General features: G+C 38.5%; 1 non-coding gene across 1 annotated transcript; it reads left to right on the top strand.

The window, feature by feature from the left end:
• Positions 1–4,838: 4,838 nt before the first annotated feature.
• On the top strand, positions 4,839–4,945 carry LOC132287301 (small nucleolar RNA R71). Its single transcript, XR_009472988.1, has one exon. It is a non-coding gene; the product is annotated as a small nucleolar RNA R71 (small nucleolar RNA).
• Positions 4,946–6,721: the final 1,776 nt, after the last annotated feature.

Below are 6,721 nucleotides of genomic sequence, written 5' to 3'. Positions count from 1 at the left end.
TAAAAGCATCAATAGCATGCAAGCAACAAAAATATAACCCTATAACATCCCCTACCTCACTAGAGAAGTGTCTCTCTAGAATCCAAGGCAAAATTCACACAAAATGGCAAACCCTTCTAGGGTTATGAAGAGGAAGATGAGGGGAACAAAATGTATTCCTAAGTTCAAGCTTGGAATTCAATGGAAGGCTCTCAAAAATCAAGGTCAAAGTTTAAGGCTTTAGGCTCCATCCATGGAGACTAGGGTTTTCTTTACAAGAGAGGGAGGAAATGGAAAAATGATGAAGATGAAATGTGAGTGGAGGGGATAGAGATCCTCCACTCACTATGTGCTCTTACATTACCTCTCTCACACACACTAATGTAAGATTAAATTGTGAGCCTACACTTGTCACAAATTCAAGGCTCCATCCTAGGCTAAATCTCAATCCTACACTTGTCAACCATTCAAGCCAACAAGTGCACCAATCCTAGGCCAACAAGTGGTTAAATCTCCACCCTACACATGTCCTTTTTGAGAATATCTTCCAAATTAAATTACAAAATGGTCCTTGAGATGAAAAATAATTACTTTACAGTAATTACACAAAACCCCCTAAAGTTTAGAAAACTACAAAAAGGTCTTGCATCTATACCCTTTACAAGAAAAATAAGCACTTAGCATGCTTTTCTACAAAAGTGAAAATACACATAGCATGGAATTTAAATATCAAGGATGCATACAAAATCGGAATCAAATCCGAACACGAAAAGTGAGGTTATGCCAACAAAGTGACAACCAAGAAAAAGACAAAAGTGAATAGTGTCACAAAAGTGAAATTATGAAAATGACTCGGTCCTCAAAGGAAGTCATCAATCCAAGGAAAAGAGTTTCGAAAACCATCCCCGAGCACTCAAGATGACACTAAGTGACGAGAAACTAAACTCAGAAAGGAAAAGATCAATGGAAAAAAAAAAATCCGTGAAAATCTGAGAAAAGGAAAGGAATGAAAATGACCGGGTCATTACACATCTCCTTATGATTTGATCCGGGCAATAACAAAATAGAATGGGATCTTCCCAATAGTATTTCTGGATGTTAGCAAAGAATCGGTCCTTTTCTTGTTTTGACCACGTAATGGGAAGTTTGCCGGTTACAAGATAGTTAACAATGTCGGCGAACCAAGGCAACGTCCCATTTGAGATTTGAAAGAGTTGTTCATCTGGAAATGATTCATGAATTTCAAGATTTGGAGAAGATTCAACCATTAATCTAGATAGATGATCGGCAACGACATTGTCGGAGCCCTTTTTGTCCTTGATTTCAAAGTCAAATTCTTGAAGAAGTAGGATCCATCTTATCAAGCGAGGTTTGGTTTCCTTTTTTATTAAAAGATGCCTAAGAGCGGCATGATCGGAAAACATAATTACCTTGGATCCTAAGAGATATGACCGAAATTTATCAAGTGCATATACTATGGCAAGTAATTCTTTCTCGGTGGTAGAATAGTTCAATTGGGCACCTGAGAAAGTCTTACTCGCATAGTATATAACATATGGTAGTTTACCTACCCTTTGCCCCAAAACAACACCCATTGCGAAGTCGGAAGCATCACATATAATCTCAAATGGTAAGGACCAATTAGGAGGTTGCATGATGGGAGCGGATGATAGAAGAGTGCGAAGTTGATGAAAAGCATTTAGGCATACTTCATCAAAGACAAATGAAGTCACCTTAGCAAGAAGGTTGCACAAGGGTCTAGCAATTTTGCTAAAGTCTTTGATGAACCGGCGATAAAAACCGGCATGTCCTAGAAAGGAGCAGATTTCTCTCACCGTAGTTGGTGGAGACAATTCAGAAATTAGCTCAACTTTCGCTCTATCTACTTCCATTCCTCTTTTAGAGATGACATGTCCAAGCACGATTCCTTCTTGAACCATGAAATGGCTCTTTTCCCAACTTAACACAAGATTAGTCTCACGACATCTTTGAAGCACTTTTTTGAGATTTTGGAGACACAAATCAAATGAGGACCCAAAAACTGAGAAGTCATCCATGAAGACTTCTAAATACTTCTCGACCATGTTCGAAAAAATTGGCATCATATACCTTTGGAAAGTGGCAGGAGTATTGCACAATCCAAAAGGCATCCATCGATAAGCAAATATACTGAAAGGACATGTGAATGTGGTCTTTTCTTGATCCAATGGATCTAGGGCCACTTGATTGTACCCCAAGTAACCATCTAGGAAGCAATAATATTGTTGCCCAGCCAATCTTTCCAAGATTTGGTTAATGAAAGGCAATGGAAAATGGTTTTTCTTAGTGGCAGAATTCAGCTTTCGGTAATCTATGCAAACACGCCATGAAGTGGCGGTGCCTTTCGAGATGAGATAACCCTTAGCATTTTCAACAACTGTGATTCCTGACTTTTTAAGAACCACTTGAGTTGGACTAACCCACTTGGAATCAGAGATAGGATAAATGATTCCCGTATCTAGAAGTTTCACAACCTCCTTCATGACAACTTCCTTCATATTTGGGTTCAATCTCCTTTGAGCATCCCTAAATGGCTTTTCATCCTCTTCCATGTGTATGCGATGCATACAAATAGAAGGGTCAATGCCTTTTAAGTCAGCCACACTCCATCCAATGGCTTCTTTGTTAGCTTTACGCACTTCCAAAAGATCATTCTCTTGGTCATTTTCAAGATTAGAAACAATGATGACCGAAAGAGTCTCTTTTGGGCCTAAGAAGGCGTATTTGAGATTTGATGGAAGAGGCTTAAGCTCAAGAGTAGGAGAAGAGATGAGAGAAGGAACTGGTGGAGTACTAGAGAGTGAAGGAAGATGTTCTTTCTCACTTTTCCAAGGTGGGTAATCCAAAGTGGCCACAGAGTCCATCAAAGCATTCACCTCACTTATGGATCCTTCTGTGTCAAAACCACAACTTTCAAACATTTCGCAAAGGCACGCCTCAAGAGGGTCCTTAGATAAAATAGAGGGAAGAGTCTCTCTACTAGGAAACACTCGTCTTCATCTGTGGGATGTTGACTTGCATTGAATACATTAAGCTTAACCATCATGTTGCCAAAATAGATGTCCATAATGCCGGATCTACAATTAATGGTGGCATTGGCAGTGGCAAGGAATGGCCTTCCTAGGATGACTGGAATGTGATTGGTGAGATTAAGGACTGGCTCAGTATCTAGTACCATAAAATCAACCGGGAAATAAAATTTATCAACTTTAATTAGAATATCCTCAATAATTCCCCTTGGTTTCTTAATTGATCTATCGGCTAGTTGGATTACTACCGATGTTGGCTTCAAGTCCCCTAATCCTAATTGCAAGTAAACAGAGTATGGAATAAGATTGATACTTGCACCTAAATCAAGGAGAGCTCTACGAACCTCTTGGTTTCCAATAACACAAGAAATGGTCGGAGCACCCGGATCCTTGAACTTAGGAGGAGTGTTAGACAGAATGATGGAACTCACTTGTTCCGTTAAAAGCACTTTCTTAAGGTCCCTTCCCTTCCTCTTCCTCTTTTGAGTGCACAAGTCCTTCAGGAACTTTGCATATGGTGGAATTTGCCTAATTGCATCTAGAAGAGGAAGATTAATTTTTACTTGTTTAAACACTTCCATCATATCATAAATTTTCCCTTCTTGTCTCCCAAATGATGAAGTCTCTCTCAAAGCTTGAGGAAATGGAGCTTTTGGCTCATAAGGCTTCTCTAATTGGGGAGATGATGATGAAGATGACGGAATATCCTTTTTGGAACCACTAGCATCCAAGAAAATAGGAATAGGATTTGGAATGGGACGGATGCTACCACTTGGTTGCTTCAGTTCACTATCCTCCTTATGTACCTCTACCTTATTATCCACTTTCCTACCACTCCTCAAGGTAGTAATAGCTTGAACTTGCTCATTTCCAGAAAATTCCGATAAAGGACTTGCTTGTGCCATAAATTGCCCCTTAGGATTGGTCTCAGTTTGACTAGGCAACTTACCTTTCTCTCTCACATTTAAAGAATTAGCTAATTGCCCGATTTGAGCTTCAAGCTTTACAATTGATTGAGAGTGAGAATGAAACAATTGATTATCTTTTCGAAGATCACCTAAGGCTTGCAAGACCTTGTCCTCAAAAGTGGGACTCTTAGGAGGCACTTGATTTGGATTAGAGTAGGATTGAGAATTTGATGCTTGAGGATGGGAGTATTAATTCACATTCTGAGGATAGAATGAAGGACGATAACCTTGAGAATTCTGATTTTGATTTTGAAGATGTGGGGGAACATACTTTGCTTGGTAACCTTGAGTTTGAGGAGGGTTTGCACCGTCTCCTTGATTTCTCCATGCAAAGTTAGGATGATTTTTCCACCCCGGATTGTAAGTATTGGAATAAGGGTTGTTCCCTTGTTGAATGGAAGCTGCATTTGCTTGTTCTTGAGACTCACTTGGGATGATTTGTCCAAGAGGACAATTTGAAGTATGGTGAGTGTAACTAGAACAAGTCATGCACATTTCATTGGAATGATGAGGATAAGATTGAATTGCCGGTCCTTGATTCAAAAGGAATATATCAAACCTTTGAGTAAGATTTTTGGCCTCAGTGGCAATTTCCATGGAAGAGTCTATTTGATTTAGAGCTTTCTTTCCTCCCATATTTGCTAGGTGACCACCCCTAGAAAATGAAGATCTATGCATTGAGTTTTCACTCATTTTTTCGAAAAGAAGCCAAATTTCATCTTCATTTATTTCTATGTAGCTTCCGCCACAAGAAGCATCAACAATACCCTTATTGGCATCGGATAAACTTGAAAAGAAACATTGAACTAATTGCCACTTAGGAATGTCATGATGTGGACACTTCCGTAGCAAGTCATTCAAACGTTCCCATGCTTCATGAATGGGTTCTCCTTCTTGTTGTTTAAATTCACGAATGGAAGTTCTCAGGGCATCGGTTCGACTTGCGGGGTAATAATTCTTTAGGAACTCTTGTTGCAATTATGCCCAAGAGGTGATTGTATTTGGCCGCAAGTTGTTAAACAAATATTTAGCTTTATCCCGAAGAGTGAAAGGGAAAAGCTTCATTTTAAGGACTTCTTCTGGAACATCCGTGATTTTCACGGTGGAAAAAACTTCCAAGAATTCATCTAAATGTTTATAAGGCTCTTCATTGCTCAACCCATAGAAAAGGGGGCACATGTTAATGGTGGAAGCCTTAATCTCATAATGATGAGCACGGAAATTTGGCAATTGAATGCAAGTGGGTGCATTATATTGATTTGGAGTGTAACGATCCCTAAGGACCATTGGAGGATTGAGAGGATTGAGTGGAGGATATGGCATTTGACCTTGCTGATGATATGCCATTTGACCTTGTTGAGGGTATGCCATTTGAACATATTGTTGTTGTTGCTCACCAATTGGGGGAACAACATTTGGTCTTGGCATCCCTAGATTAGGTTATTGCACCACAGGATTGATTGGTCGTGGCATTCCTAAGGGTGGATGCACACCTTGAGGATCCACAATATGAACTTGTGGTGGGTGGTGCACACCGTTATGATCCACATGACCAAGATCTACAATGGGATCTTCAATTAGATCTTTTGGGTTTTCCATTAAAGGTGATGGAAAATCAAAATTTAGAAGATTAGGATGATTATTCCTAGTACTACCTCTTAAACGCCGAAGGGAAACTTTGAGATTTTGATTTACAGGAGCAAGAGGACAATTAAGTGATCTACGACCATGCATGCACTAGAATAAGTTAACACACCAACACTTCAATTTTTCAACCTCCACATACGATGTTCCCAAACTCTTCAATAATATCAAGGCACTTCAACCAAATAAATGCCTCCACACGGGCCGATGCCTTCTACAAGAAGGTATGCTTGGACTAAAAAATAAAACAATTCAATTTAAGCCTCCAATTGGGCTGTCTAAAGCATGCAAGATAGTAAACAATTAAGCACAAAAATTAAAGAGAAACTTACAAATGGTCCTTAAGCAACTTCAAATTTTTTTTTAATTGCTTCCAAGTCCAGCGTTTGCTCCACTTTGCTTCAAGTACCTAATTGACAAATCAAATGAGAAAATAAAAATTAAAATGACTTAAAAGTAAACAATCAACAAAGAACTAATGTCTAATTCAATTCTTTTAAAAACAGTTAGATCCCCGGCAACAGCGCCAAAACTATGGTGCGACCTAGTGCGTGCACAAAATAATGCACAACACTTTAGGTTTAGAAATAATGTCAAGTGGGCACCATATTTTAAAATTTATAAAACTACTAAACACTTATACTATAGAGTATGAAGTGAGCAGGGATCGTCCCAAGAGATCTAAACAATTATAGGTTTTTCAGAATTAAATTCTACTTTAGTGCTTATGTGATTGCTAAAAAGGTTTGGTTTTGTTTGTGATTAAAACTAATTTTAAACTAAATGATTGCTATAAAGAAATAGAGTTTAAGAGATTGGAAAGAGACTTAGGGTGTGTGATTCACCACTAAGCACATTCCCTAACTCACTAACTTTCAACTAATTGGGGAAATAATACTATGTAATCTATATGTGGCTACAATTGCAATGAAAAGTGTAAACCATCAATTTCAAGCATGAATCAACTACCTAATGACAATTAAACTAATTGTAGTGCAATTCACCAATTCAAAGCATGATTTATCAGTTCAAGTTACAAATTTAACACACATTAATCTAGAA

The sequence above is a fragment of the Cornus florida genome, unplaced genomic scaffold (assembly GCF_030987335.1).
Source record: "Cornus florida cultivar Cherokee Brave unplaced genomic scaffold, ASM3098733v1 CherokeeBrave_3.0.0_Hap2_Chr11, whole genome shotgun sequence".
NCBI lineage: Eukaryota > Viridiplantae > Streptophyta > Magnoliopsida > Cornales > Cornaceae > Cornus > Cornus florida.
Note: the sequence above shows the minus strand (reverse complement) of the source record. Positions and strands in the feature narration are given on the sequence as shown.